Source organism: Coloeus monedula (assembly GCF_965178545.1).
Source record: "Coloeus monedula genome assembly, chromosome: 1".
Classification (NCBI taxonomy): domain Eukaryota; kingdom Metazoa; phylum Chordata; class Aves; order Passeriformes; family Corvidae; genus Coloeus; species Coloeus monedula.
The window spans coordinates 113,980,566-113,996,912 of NC_138781.1; positions in this window are offsets into that span (position 1 = coordinate 113,980,566).

Sequence of the window (16,347 nt, forward strand, 5' to 3'; positions counted from 1 at the left end):
CTAATGTATCTATGTTTTTTCAAGTCCTACTTGTTTCATATTGGGACAGAGGGTAAATACTCATATGCTGTTTATTTAAGAATTAACATTCTTCTTATTATGTGTTAACCAGCTATACACAACACTTCTGGTTTGAAAATATGCTGTTTACAAGAAATATGTAAGCTATTTTCTGCAATTAAATATGGACTGATATAATCCTTTGAAAAGAGGCATGTGGCATCAATGTGGCAGGGTTGGCACATGATAGGACATTATTAAAATGACATTTTTCCTTTTCTGGCAAGCTATTTATGCAAATCCACTACATTTTATATTAGGGGTAGGATCTGAGCAGCCCCTGAGCAGGCACCTTGCCACTATTACAAATGAACTGGAAGGAAGGAAACTGTGCATGTCTATCAACAATTTCTGTAAATATCATAGCTATTTTTTCAGGGTCATTAAACTGGACTATCCATTGTGATTATGTCTAAGAGCCAAAGGTATTTAAGGAGAGGTGACAATAAATATTTTTGGCACCATGGTTCATAGTGTTTCTTCATATAGATTTGAAAGGTTTATGTAATTAATAACTGTGCAATTTGTCCAGCTAGTTGGCTAATGTTAGTTTGGAAAACTTGTGAGTTAAGAACAATGAGCTAGGCATGTAAGTAATGCTGGTAATAACAGTTGTCAAAGAACATTATAACAGTACTACAGGGAGAGCCAGAAGGCTCATAAAAAAGAAATGTATTCTTGCTGCAAATTTGAGGGACTTGAAAAAAAAAATAAATCGAGACCTCAGCTGTTTGAAAATGAATGTCATTTTTCTTTATGAATGATGTGGTCCAAAGGAATTAATTAGCTTGGTTAACCCACTTGCAACCCTAAAATGCTGAGAGCATTCCAAAAGTTCCAAATGTCTGTTAGCATAGGTGATCTTTAAAGCAAGCCATGTGCGTGGTTTTTTGCTTTCAGACAATGTCATGGTGCTTTGACAAGATTCTAAGAAAAGCACTGGCTCATAGCATGCTACACGTCCACGTGAATATTTCAGCACCTGGTAGGTGAATTTTCTATGGTATGCATTCCCTAGCAATGTTTTCCACAGTGTGCATCCAGAAAAGATTATTTTCATCTGGTATTTCGTTCTTTTCTCACTTTTGATATAGAGTTGCCAAAGAAATGCTATTTCATTTAAAACCATCTCACAATGAATTGCGGGGCCATTAGAGAAATCCCTGAAGAATCTCTTGGAACTCACATTGTCTGGGGGAAACCAGCCAGGAATAGGTTCCACTGTGAGGACCAGCTCCAAAGCACAGAGGAGTCTGTGAGGAAGCTGTCAACTTTCAGGAAAACGTAGTAGGGAATAAATCCCCTTCTTTCCTAATAGCATAGGGTTGCAGAAGAATGAAACTTTTCTATGACTTGAGACCAGCAGTGAAAGGCAGCCAGTAGATGAAAGAGAGGAGCTAAAGCATTGATCAGAAGATGGCAATGCCATTCTACAGTAAGAGCTATCACAGTCCCACACTTTCCAAGAAATAGAGCTGCATTCATAATAAAGTTGTTTTCAGGAAATGACATGAGCTCTTAAAGGCCACAGAGAATGTTAGGATGTGCCTCAGAAAGTACTAAATCATGGGAAATGCAAGATACACTGACCTTGTTTACATGAGCGTGATTTGTTTTCCACAATAACTGCAATCTACTACTTTCTTTCTTATCTCTTACAATATTCTTTAATTCAGCTGGTAAGAGATGTGTTTTGTGGTTTTGGTGGTAAAGATTCAATCATAACTTGGAACCAGAGGCTGTCAGTAACCGCGGCCACAGATAGGTTGCAACTATTAGTGGCCAGTGTTTGTTGAACTTAAATATGCTGGTTAGGTTGAAAAAAATAGGGGAAGTGGTGCAACACGAGTATGTGTAAGAGGAGAAGGAAACTGCCATTGAGCTCAAAGTTAGTCTAGGAGATGTTAAAAGCTAGCCCAGGTTCCATTACTACAGTTGTTAAATGGGGAATTCTTATAGTAGTTGTTACAGAAGTCAGTACCTTCTCACTAAGGTTCCATTTTTGGAAAATCATGATAGAAACATATTTTTATTTTTATTAATTTGTCCCTTGAAAATACTAATGGAAACTGTTCTGACCAAGAGGGTACTAGAATAAATAAATATATAATAAATAAGTACCTTACATGTACTTCTCCTCCAAAATATTTGTACAGATGTAAACATTACATTCATTCAGATGGATAAATATAAAATGAAATTTGAGCAAAATATATAATAATACTAGTGGAGATGAAAGTCATGTAATGCAAAATCTTCCTAATAAGAAGCTTGATATAATAAATCCTGTAGATAAAAGGATCTAGAATTTTGGAATGGGTTTTGAAAATGAAAGACACAAGTTTCTTCAACAATTTAATAATAATAAAAGTTAAAAATATAAATATAAATAATTTAAATTATAATTTAAATTATTATAGTTTATATATATTATATACACAATATATTATATATATTATATATTTAAATATTATATATTTAAATATAAAATTAAATCTATATCCTACTTCCAAATATAATAATGTTGGATATGTTATAATTATTCAAATTTGTGCGTACTACAAATTGAAGCCTACCAAGTGTTTTAAAGATGAGTCCAAGAACTTTCAATGGTCAGTAACCTTCTTATAGGGAAGCTTTCTTTTTTTATCCTAATCACTCATGTCACAACTAGTGCTTAGAAGCCTGAGGACTAATAAGAAACACTGAGGTAGTTACGGTAGTCTTAATTAACTGGAAATTCAGCTGTTCTTTGTTGTCTTGGTAATGCCTGGTCCTGTGCTGACTGTCACCCTTGTGGCAAAGATTTTGCAGGTAAATTTTGTGTACTTGGAGGATTTTCTTTCAACATTTTAAAAAATGCTCTCTCTCCAGTTTCACTGGATGCTTCATTGCTGGTTTAGCAGACCGCTTTATGAAAAAGGAATACTAGAAGTGTTTCTTCTATACTACAGCCTGTATTAGTATATTTATCATGATCGTTCTTCCATTTTCTTTTTAAATAAGGCTTTTCAGTGAACATCTCTGGGCATTTTTTCAGGGCTGCTAGCATTCTTGCTTTCTGTTTGCAGAAACTCCCCAGTTACAATTCTACTTACAGAAAAGGACTAAATTCTGTAAACTAGAGAAATTAGAGAAAACATTATAAATCTGATATTAAAATAAAGCATACAGTATGCACATGTAAATATGGAATATATATGTTTTACATATGTTAAAATACATTAAATATTTTCCCTCTTTTTTTTATAATTTTACTCTTTTAACTTTTAATAGTTACAATTTCAACAATAATTTTCAGTGCTCTCATGCTTCTTATGATGAGAGGAAAATACTATTGAGCTATCCCCAGCAATTCCTCTTCTGTTCCCTGACACATCACAATTAATTTGATGTGTATTAAATTTTATGACCTGTAGAGACAAGTCAATTCAATCCAGATCCACCAAAACATTTAGATGTCAGGCATAACAGGAAATTTGTTGCAGAGCGTGGATTTGCATCCAGGTTAGTACTAGCTCTATCTCCTTGATTTGAAAGGAATGTGTCAATGAACTCTACTTGGAAGCTTATGACACAAATAAATAAAGGACATGAAACAGACAAGGAAACTTAATCAATTTTGACTAAGCATAGAAATATTGGACTGGTTCTTTTAGGATGGTGTTCCTTAAAAAAAAAGAAGCAAAATTCCCATCCCATCTTCAACCCTTCAACAAAGAAATCAATAAAGTAATTAGAAAAAAGTGAAATGTATTAAGGTTAAATAGCAGTTCAGCTCTCTTATTTGAGGAATTGTCAATACTTTCTTATCAGAAAAATATAAATGCATGGGATTTACTGATTATATTGATTATATTAACAGACACCATCTGCTGCACAATTCTGCAAACAAGAGCTTTGTTTTCCAGTGATGGTTCCTGAAGGAACAAAGAGAAATAACTGGCAAAAATATTTCTGAAAATCATTGTTAGTTTATAATCTAACTCAAAGTTGCATTGCTGCTTCTTCTGCTGAAGCAACACTGTTAAACATATCTACTTTAATTGTTATTAGTCAGGAGAAAAATCTTCATTGATATGTGATAATATTTTACAGTCTCTGTATCAGTATCAGGTAGAGAATGATAAATTACTAAACAATAAGCAGTGAGATTTAGGAGAATGGGTATCAATGTATCTGTTTCTGAACATCTTAGAATAGAATTTAGTCTTGATAATGTTTCAGGAGGAACAGAACAATTTGAAGATAACTTTCTCTTATAGAAGATGTTTAACTTTCTTTATGGTCTGTCTCAACTGACCTGGAACCACTTTTTTCCATTGATTGGTTGTCTTACCAACCAGTTCTGTTCCTCTTTTTCTCCCCTTGCATTTCTGTCTCTCAGGGTTAGCCTGCTTTACAGTAATTTCAGCACTGGAATTCCTGGGGTAGGAAAGAGGATTTTGCCTTATCTGTATCCTGACTTCCTCTTGGTATTAACTTCCCACTTATAAAAATTTCTGGGAGGTCAAATGCTAAACCAGAATTAGAAAGCTAAATGATTTATGGACTCAGATACTTGTCCATAACTGAGGTCACAGACAATGCAAGTATACAGCAGCGGAGTTGTACATAATGAATGAAGTTTTTTCCCCATATGCCTCAGGATTTTTGGTTTGATTTTGTTTGAAAAGCTATTGGTGCTTCCATTTTGTTGACCTGACTAACTTCAGTGAGTTAGAAAATATTCTTTTACTCATCTCGACTATGATTATAGTGCTAAACTTGACTATGGCGTAGCCAATATACTAAATATTGTCGACATGTTTTTGCATTTTTATTCTTTTATTTTTAGTTTTTATTTAGAAAATAGTTTGCTCTGAGATTTTGTGTTCTTTCCTCTTCTCCACTCTTTGTCAAACTTTCTGTGTAAGAGTTAGAATGTGTGAAGAAACAGTTTTGTCTTTCTTTGCCTGAAAGACCCTAAATATGTTTGCTGTTATGGTAATACAAATACTACAGGATAACAAGCCCCAACTATTCTGAGTACACTAAAAAAAAGCTTAAGAATTTTTCCGCTGTAAATAGATCAACCTTGATGCATTTTTGTCAGCTTAGTCTTGCACTGGAACCTGTAAACTGCAATATAACACAGAGAAAAATTTCAGGATAAATCAGTGTGTGGGGCAAGAAAAAGGAACTACTAGAACTTGACCTTCCTGGTTATAACATAACCCGAAGGCAAAGAAAGTAAGATACACTGTTCATCCAGATTTTCACTGGCATCTTCAGCTCATTCATACCTTTGTGGTGTGGAGATTGTTATGAGACAGTTACTATATTTTGTCAGTTAAGCAAAGCAGCAGAAGTAAACAAATTTAAAAAATTCAATGTTGCTTATCTGAATTCAAAACAAGAAATTAAATTGAATGTGGGCAATCTTAAATTTGGTCATAATGTAGATAAACAGGGATAAGTAAATTGGTACAACATTTGCAAATATATGCAATATTTTAAAACATTTTTTTTTAAAAACCAAATATTTGCTCTGTTTAATAGCTATCTGTTTATTTTTGCAGATGAAATAATTTCTCTACTCTCTGTCTTTTTTAAACACTGGGTTTAGAAAAGATGAGTTCATACAAACAAGAACTCAGCTTTGCCTATGCTACACCGAATTCTTTAAAAAGTAACAATGTCAATATGTATAATAATGTATAATCCTGTGGTTTGTGTTTTGGTTTTCAGTACATAGCCAAGCATATTGATATGGCTTAGAAATGTTTGATGCTGTTGAAGTGTATTCCATATATTTAAAGAATATTTTGGCACAAGCCTTTATTCTCATTTTTATTTGAAGTTTTCCAAGAATTTTATTTTCCCCCTCCCTCCAAAGAAGAGCCATTGAGAATTGGTGGATTATTGAAGAGAACTTATACAATAGAGAAGCCACATTTTGAAGCTACCTGAAGAAATAACTGGTACCTTGAAAGGTCACTTTCAACTAAAAAGAAAACCACATTCCATCTTCCTGTTTTCTGATCTTAAAACAGTATGTCCTGAGCTACATCAGTCAGAAGTATACCTTTCTTTTTCTTTACAGGCATCTCTAAGGTAAGTACTGATTCATTTATGTGGGAAACGTGTCTGGCTTCCAAAGGACAATGAGACAGCTGAAGGTACTTCTTAGAGAGGTGTGTTCACTTGAGTAATACAGAAAAATACTGAAATAGAAACTGCACCTCTTGGGACACATACTTCTTATGAAAAACAAATACATTAAGCTGTGCAGTCAGATTCATACACTTTCAGTTTCCTGGAATTGCCAAGACATGTCAAGCTGCTAATCATATTCTGAAGATCATCTGCTGACTCCAACAGCTCATTTTAGTAGGAAGAGTCATTGCTGAGGACTGAGTTTTGCGTTCTTTTCTCCAGCAAAACTTCAAGTAGAGTTTTTTGCTAAGCAAATTTAGCAGGATATTATACAATAGTGCATATTCATATGGTTAATTCTTTTCTCCCTCTTCACTCTTGACACAAAAGAATATTGGATGTAGTGAAAAACAAAGGAGTACTGCAAAAGAGAAGAGCATGGCAGTGACGATACAACATACTTTGTTAATGGGCAAGGATTGATTTCTGTTTTGATAGCTTGGTGTCACAACTTAGTGAGGTGTACCTTTTGTTTCCACACTACAGAGACACAGAAAGGCGGAAAATACAGTAGGTTTTACCTGCGATATAATGGGGAGCATTCTTTTATTTTCTATGAAAGGCTCATTCCCTTCCACCAAATTTGTGAATACTGAAATAAATGTTAAAAGCACATTATGTTTGCCAAGTATCAGAATCCATTACAAAAAAAAAGGCTCTTTGACAAAGTGCTTCTATCATTGATTGAATCCGTGGATGTTTTCTAGAAGATCCTGGATATGGATCTATGTCTTTCCTGGTCTGATTACCAATATAAGATTTACTAATTTACTCTTTGTTTAGCACAATATTGGTGTTCAATTTTCAAGTGGAAATTTCATCACTTGTTAAATCTGAGAAACTGCAAAGAGGTTGGAAGGTGTGAAAAAACCCCAAACAAACCAAAAGGAGCATTGTACTGTTTCTAGCTTTTTAACCCACTTAATGATGACCTAGATGGGGAACATCCCTCAAACATGATAAATTGAGGAACATGGACATTGTCAGCCTCTGAATGATCATGGAAATCTGGTATGTTCAGTGCTAATTACAGCTGAAAGCAATCAACAGTCATCAGATTTTTGCAGCTGGTAGTAAATGTTCTCATGCACCTATGAGGAATAGGAAGACTAGGAATTCAAAGCTGTTCAGTCAAGGTGTTTCTCCTTTGTCCTAAAATGGTAGCTGTGAAGTACCCCTCAAAAAGACAGGATGGTTTCCATATCCATTTAAACTGTCAAGTGAGCACAGCAGGATGCCTTTGTTTACCATGATCTAGAGCAGGGATAGATTTGGACAAACGTGTAATTTTAAAATATTGACATAGGATTAGTAGGCAGAATTTTGATTAATGTAAGAGGAAAGACATGCCTGTTGTACACTTTATCTCTCTAGGAAGTACAAACATTTGGAATGATATGTATGTTTATTGTGGCACCATTTTCTTCACTGATGCTTATAGTATGTTATAGAAAAACAAAGTATTTTGTATGAGGAAATCACTTCGTGGCATAGCTTTGTGAATCTCCATACATTTAATAAGGCTTGCTGTGAGAAAGAATCACTTTGGCTCTCCGGGGGAGGGGAAAATAAATAATTAAAAGAGACTGATTATATAGCTAATACTACATTATGCAAATATGCAACCCAGGGAGGTTTGACACACAATGCATTGATTTATATGCCATTTAAAGGCACCTTATCTTTCTGTTTCTTTTTTATAAGCTGGACTGTATGTATGCTTATCGAAAGAGAACTGAGGAGCTGCCACTTGCCTTGGTGTCTCAGCCCACAGTTTGGAACTGGTTGAAACGAGGATCTGATCAGAAAACAGGGTTTAGTATGCACCCATAAATACCATGAACTTCGGCCTAAGCCGTGAGCCCTTGGGCAACTTCAAGAAGAGGGGCTGGATACTTCTCTCTTGGAAGTTTTCTTTTTCTTTGGGTGATGGGTCAATTGAAAGAATGTTTGACAAGGGTGATTTTACAATAGATTCCTGTTATAGTATGGTGGTGAGTCACCATATCTATTTACAGAAAAAAGGATAAATAGAGGTACTTTTCTATGCAGAATCTCTCTTAACAAAGAGGGCTGAATTTAAAAGAGAAGGAAGTTCTTATTTAGGAGGATGTCAGAAAATATGAACTAATATGAATTCTTAAGCCATGAATCTGCATCAGTGGTTTCTTGGATACAACAAAATTTAAGCGTATAAGTTCCACCACTTATTTGGGTTACACACCTCTGTTTTTGCTAGGTACAAGCAGGGAGTCCCACAGAAGCCTAATTCTGGAAACATACAGAATTAATGAGTACTTCTGGTGGTAGCCCTGGAGGCTAGCAATGTATTTTTGATCTTGCCTTTGATTTGCTAAATTTTTAAAATGTAGTTTTCATCCTAGTTCACGCTAGTGTCAGTGCGTGTGAGAACTAAATTAGCGTTTGTTCATCCAGTGTTGCTTCCACCAGATGGAAACAGTGACGTTCAGCCTGTCCTGGGGATATAGCTGTCAGAGAAACAGTAAAGAGCCGGCAGCTGGTGATGGCTTTTGGATATTACTGATGTGTATCAGATTTGATCCGTGAATGGGAGTCTTGTATTTTGTATCATTAATTTGTGAGAAGTTACTGTTGTTGCGGCTTTTGTTTAAACTATATTAATCTAACTTGTTAATTATGCAAACTTTTTATACATATATTATCCATCTCTATATGTTCAGGGGAACATAAAACTGTAATACTAAAGTGAATTAATCATAAATCTAGCTCTGTAGCTTTAGGAAAGACAGCAGATCACCATATCTTCCCATTAGGAAATGAGAATATTTGAGATTTATCACACTGTCTTTCACAAGCATAGATGTCATAGTATAGTGGACTGAGATGCCAGAAAAATGTAACTAGAGAGTCTACTAGTGTCTTAGCATATGTTTCTGAAATGCTTTTCCTATCAAACACGGTCCATGAGCTGTTGTGAAGACACTGATGGATTATCTATCAACCCCTGTACCACAATGAGTAAAAGCTCTGTGGAACAGTGACAAGGTACAAGACAGTTTCCTTAAAATTCAGCACCAGCAGATTATCTTTGAAGTGAACTTCCCTTAGTATTTTTTCTGATATAATGTGACTGGGGAGAATTCTCTCTTTATCAAAGGTCTGTTACCCCAGAGCCAAGATGTTGATGGCAGATGAAAGTGTTACAGAGCCTTGTTACATTCAGCAGCTTAAAAGCCAATGAAAACTAGTTTTTGTCTTGTTGCACTCTTTATTTTTCCTTTCCTCCAGAGGTCTTTTCTATAGGCAAGGTAATCTATTAAGTGCTTCTTTAATCTGAATCAGAAGACTTTTCACACAAGGTTTAATATTTTCTTTTTAAGTAGCCTGTTATCAATTGAAGGAAGGCTGAAGACTAGAGAAGCTGCATTTATCTTACCAGTGGCAAGAGAAAAAAAAATTAGTAATTTCAGTGTACTGTTGATGAATGTTGTTCCTGTGATTAAAAGCATGTGGGTAGCAGCTGTGGACACTATTCGCTGAGAACAATGGCCATATACAGTACTTTAATTGAACTGTAAAGGCATGGATGATCAATAGAGGGTAAGAGTTGTTAAAATTAAGATTTTGAGTGAAAGGCAGACTGGAAGAAATGTAACCCTTACATCTTATTTGGGAAGAAATCAGCAATCCTTGGACTTGGGTCATTTCATTATTGTCCTGGGAGATCCAGGGTCATCAGGTTTAAGCAATAAGCTTGGAAAGTTTCGTAAGTAGTTTGTTGAGCCACAGTTTTGGAAAAGACCTAATTGTACTTTTCTCTTTTCGTCTTTCATTAAAAACAATAAATGGCACGGCAGGACATTGCAGTCTCAGGATTACTTCCTCTATTTTTCAGGCCTTACATTGCAGTGAACTACTGCATGACAAGAGCCTGCAAAATCTTAGGAACTGCTATGGTCATCACATCAATGTCAGCTTTCTAACTTTCCAATTTGAACTCATTTCCCACACTTCCTTAGTTCCACTCCTACCTTAAAGAGGACAGATGCATCTCTGTGACCTGCTTTGACTGACATTTAACTGTTCTTCTTTGTTGCTTTTTCATGTGTCTTGCTGTTCTTACCAATGCTGAAATCTCAATATCCCAGTAGAGCAGCTGGAGGTTAGTAAGCTATTACAGCAAACGAAGGCTGTCATGAAATTAAACTATAGTGCTGAGGTTGATGTGGAGGAATGTGTTTCTACTACTTGATAAGATGCAGATTCTTTCTATACAAGTTGTATTAACACTATTTTTTCCTTGAGAAATACCTGTTCTCTTTCTCCATTGCTTCCATCCTGAATGATAAAACCACAAATCTCACTGTTTTCCCAAAGCAATCAGCTTTCAGATGTTTCAGTTACAGCCAAGAAGCTTTTATTCTACCAAGTGTCTAAAAAAAAGATAAAAGGATAAGTACTTTTTGAAAACTTATATGGTGAAGATATCATTAAATAAATTAACATCTTCTTAATTTTCCCTAATATTTAGACATTATCTGTCACAGCACAAGTTTCTTCTTTCTAAATTTCACTAACACCCTACCTCTCTCAGATAAGGTGTAAATTAGACCTTCTTGCCTAATCTTGTATATGTTCATTTCAATACACTCCTTTATTTTGTATACTCTGTTAGTAAAATGTGTCATTTATGCTGTACTGGTGTTCCACTCAAACTTAAACCATGTGTCTTTTAGCCTTTAGTGATTGCAAGCTTAGCTTTAAGCGACCATAGTAATTGGTAATATCAGAGTCCCATTCACTGGCTACCTCTCTAACACTGTCCACATCATTAATTGTTGATTTCCCTGATGGGGGAGATGTTCAGATTTTTGCCAGGAGAAAAAAGGAGGCAAATGGGACTTCATGCTTCTCAGTCTCCAGATAGGTGTTTATTAATTCTTATCTAAGGAGTACAAGCCACTGGCATGGCTTAGACATAGCACAGAGCAGAGAATGCAGCAAGAAGAACAACTTACCAAGATCTCACAGCCTTTTTAAAGGTAAATTACCCAATGAAAGCTTAAAATGCAAGACATTTTTACTTTTTTATCAATATCCAACAAGTTCCTAAATCACGTAGACAGGAGCTACGGAAGTCTTTATCCAATCATCCCAAACCACTATTCCTGCAAAATATGGAGTTAGTGAAGAAGGAGAAGGAACTTTTAACTACAACCTATCCTCCATTTGAAGGTTTTCTACTTCTATCCATTTACTATGCAAATAGACCTAAAAATTCTAAATTTTTCACCCTGTGATAATCTCACATAGTATTCTATCACCTAATTCACACCATTGCAGATTCAAATTCTTCCCAGAAGCTAGGCAAATTTTCCCATGGACAAAGTTCAAAAACAGTACTGTCCAGGGGGGTAAAACCTTCCAAAACAGGCAGAGAAATATTCTCTGCATTCTAGGTTCTCACACCTCTCACTGTATTATTACCCAAAGCAAAAAACCCACATGAAATCTACTCATCAATTTGGAGCCATATTTAAATAATGAGAGGGATCTCACTCTCTTGTGCAGGGCCTTTTAAGTAATTCTCTGTTTGGTAGCATAGCTTTTGCATTCTAATTTTAGGCATTAACCACATGGTTGAGAGGAGAGGAATTTCTCTTTCAGCTCCTACAGCGGTGCCTACTTTTTTCCCAAGTATTTCCTGTTGTAGTTATTATCAGTGGAGATGAACTGGTTGGAAAGAGGGGGTGGGAGTGTTGTTGTAGTTGATGGTGGCCTGGGCGTTTGCTGTGTGCTGCTGATAAACTGCTGCTGCTTTGAATGTGCATTGTCTACTCCTGTGACCATCATTTAGGCACTGTGTGGTGGTGACAATGCCAGAGGTCACCTGAGCATTGTGTTTCCCTAATTCAACAGAGGCCATTTTGGCTACAGCTCTGTAGCAGATAGAGCATGACCGGTCTATGTATACTGTGGCCTCCTGATTGCAGATTTTCCAGCTCTCTGAAAGATTGGGTCTTGAGGATAACATGATTTTCCTTTTTAGCAAATGTGCTCATAATGTTTGAGTTTCCAGGCTCATTCTTATTGGTTTTTTATTTCAGGGAAATACAAACCATCTGTTATAAGTTATTCAAATAATATATATTGGTTTATGCAGAAGTACTTGTATCACTGAATAAACATTATAAAGTAAATTAATGCCCACTGTTCCTACTTTTGTTGATTTAAAAGTTTCTGGAACTGAAGCACTGATATAATTTAATCTGAAATGAAATGGGATTCTGACAGGATGGGAGGTTACATTTCTGAACATCACTTATTCAGGTGCTCTAGCAGTACATGAAATGTGCCATCTTCCACCAGAGATAAACCTTCAAAACAAAAGCATGCTATATGTAAGTGGACAAACAAAAGAAAACACACCTCTAAGTTGTCTTGTCTCACTTTTTTCAAGCAGTTACATATATAAATGTAAACTCCAAAAAATCAGGGCCCCACAAGGGTTTGTGCAAATCCAAACGTCTGAGAATTCCTGAAGCAATGACTTCATTAAACTTAATTTGTTTTGTTTCATAGTATGATAACATTCTTTAGTTAAAAGTCACTGAAAGTTCGATTAATTTTATTAATGTTAGGAATAGACAGAATTTTCATTTAAAATATTTCCAAATATAGGTAAAGAAGGTTTAAAGAGCTCTGAAAATTGCTTGGAAAAATATTGAAGGATGCATGAATTTTCTTTGCATGTGGGTAAAATTAAAACCCTGCCATGAGACCACCCTTCTGAAGAGGTAAACTATAACTAAAGAGGTAAACTATACCTAAAGCCAGTTCACTGTAAGCTTCCCATCACACTTAAAAACAAGCTAAAAAGGAAAAAACCAAACCAAACAAACCAAACTCTTCTCTCCAATTTTGTTACAATGGGATACGTAATTGTGTTACGTGAGATTTATGATTGCACCAGTTTTGTTCAAATGTAGAGACAAGGATGAATATTATTTGCTATGTGGTGAGCTTACTTGTGACCCTGCAGCTCTCTTTGAGTTGTTGGAAGGCACCAAATTGCTGTTTCATAGAAGCAGCTGGGAAGTATCAGCGCAGAAAGAGCTCTAAATGCCTCTCACTTCATCCTAGTGTGGATGTTATATTGGGAAATATCTTGAAGATATTGAATTTGGACATAAAAAGCAATAAAAGTTCACTAAATCTGTCATATTTCGGTGTCCTAAAAACCCAGGTGTCCAGCAGCCCAGGGGATGACATGAGCACAATAGTGACCCAATTTAATCCATTTTTTCCAAGGAGATAATGGAAAGGATAAGAAATTGAGTCTGAATAGGCTAGAAATAATGAAACGACACACACAGATTTGAAAAAGTATATTGAACTATAAGTGGACACATTTCAGACAAAGATGTGGTCGCAAGCTTCTCATTTGTGGTTAAATTTATACACAAACACTCGGCAAACTACACAGCTGAGTAATGTAATGTGTGATACAGCTTATCTTTCCTTTAGGAAGGGTAACACAGAGAAAACACAGAGGTGTTTTCTCTGTGTCCCAGCAATACTAATGTTTGGTAGTGTAACAGACAATGCCCAACTTATATATAGGAAGAAGGGAGGAAAAAGTGAATGACACTTAACTTTTTTTTAAAACTCAAAAAAGGCGCAGTGGGAATTCAGGTCTGCTCTTATTTTAGCAGATCTGAGTAACCTATTTATAATGATAATAATGATGATAATAACAACAACACAGCATTATAATATTATTTATTTGTTTGTTTATTTATTTATTTGTTTGTTTTATTCCTTTGAAGTTCAGTGACAGATGACTGATCCTAGGAACAATGGGCTTTTGTACTCATTATAGACATTTCCCACACCCCATCTCCCTCCAAGCTTCCTTTAGTCTGCGAGAACTTCCTTACGGTATAGTTTCCTTCCTGAGGGACAGCACTCTTGGGAAGAATAAGGTTTGACTTCCAGAACTGATGGAAGGTTTAGAAGAAAAATGTCATCTTTGAGAAGACACATGTTGGATCGGTGACTGGGCTTCCCAACAAAGTTGATCCCAGAGGCATAAGACTGCAGGTGCTTAAGGAGAAGCTTGAGTTAGGCTTGATGGGTCTTGCAATTAATTTTAAAAAAAGTAATTTTTGACTAATTGAGAAATGGAAAAGAAGCTGTGTTTTGGTTGTTGTTTTTCCCTTCTCTACCCACAGAGAGATTTTCAATGTGAATAACTACTTGTTTCTACCAGAGCAGCTGAAACCTCTGAAATGGCCATTTTTTCTGTTTTGTTTTTTCTGCAAGTGACAAAGTCTAGTATTTGGACACAAGGTGAGTTCCCTGCAGGAAAGCAACCAGGCAGAACATATACAAATCAAGTGAAAGATTGCTGTGCTCCAGTATTCTGTTACATCTACACTACGGATGCAGGAGTCCCTCTGTGTGTACCATGAGCACCTTCCAACCCCACTTCACACTCTCTTCATTCACCTTCTGGCTACCACAGAAATGCAAGGAACCTGTATCCAAAAATCCTGTCATTGGGATGATTTCTAGATTCCAAGATAAGCACATGCAACTTTCCTGAACTTGGTACCTTTTGGTTCTTTTCATGGTAAAGATTATACAGATATATCCTACAGGAATAATTTTCTAAGCATAATCACAGTTTGGGCCACCTCTGAAATTTCTAGTGCACCTTTTGGTAACACAGTAGGGTGCAATTTGTAGCCAAAAAAGGGTTGATTTTTTTGCTTCATGTAGGAGAGTTACCAAAAGCCTATATGGTAGATGTCCATCATGTTTTTTAAGAGTTTTTAAATTCTTAAAACATGAAAATAAAATTGTTTATTAATCTATACCTATTAAAAAATACAGACTATTTTAAGATTACATAATGCCATTTAAGATTTTGTAGAAGGTCTTGGTAGTTAAAAGAGAAAAAAAAGTCTTCTTATCTAAAAAGAGTGGAAGAAATACCCTCAAAAGATTCAGAAACTCTTTATTCATTACTTGTCTAGACTGAAATTTCCATACATACATGTATATATATAAACATATCTATAAATATTTTGAGAGTAAACAAGAAGAAGATTGTACATCTGAATTGAAAGTTATATCAGCAGCACACAGTTGTGCCACATTCCTTGTGTGAAGTCCTGGCAAGCATAAGATGTGCTAGGAATTCAAGATAAGGCCCCAGATTTCATCAGGACACCAATTACTGTGTATGAGTTATGAAGCACTTCTATTGTTTTCCTCTGAAATATTTTTTCGAGTGAGTTTAGCACACATGAAAGATATGAGAATGACAGCTTCAGAGAATGAAGGTTTCTGTTTATCTCTGTAACAGGCAAAAAACCAGGCAACTGAGGAGTGAGTCTCCTCAGCACAGTTCTGGCAGGATACTTCTAGGACTGGGAGTACAGTAATGTATTGTGATCTTTGCCCAATAAACTAAAGAAACCATACAGGCACTGTCAGTCCAAATAATCACAAATGCTAAACATATCCTGCATGAAAACCTAGTTATGGGTATTCAAGGCAGTTTTGACTCATTTTTAAAAAAGACTGAACCCACATAGAATAGTCTTGTAGAACTACAAAGGACATTATCCTCCTTTTTTTTTTTTTTATACTATACTGTTTTCATGTTCACAGGCTTTGACCTCTCCATTTACACTGCTACAGCATTATCCATTAGTGGCAAAAGAGGTTTTGTTTTTTGTAGATGTTTGCAGCAGCAGCCACCTCCACACCAACTCCAGACACACTGCAGCTGAAACACAACCACTGGACTGTAACAATGATACAACAAAACAACAGGAACTGGGCAATAGTTGTATTGCCACTAAATGCCCATGCCATGGCTTAACAGTCTTTCTAGGTGTTTTGGTAACACAACGGCAGGAAGCCACTACAATAACCAAAGCTGGGGTTTTGTTGGGGTTTGTTCTTTGTTTGTTTGTTAGGGGTTTTTTTTCTTTCTTTTTTATTTCTTCTTTTTTTCTGCTATTTTGATTTATATCAGCAGCAGACACAGAGTGCTGGTGACCAGATCACTCTCTGGTCTCAGTTCCATTGAAT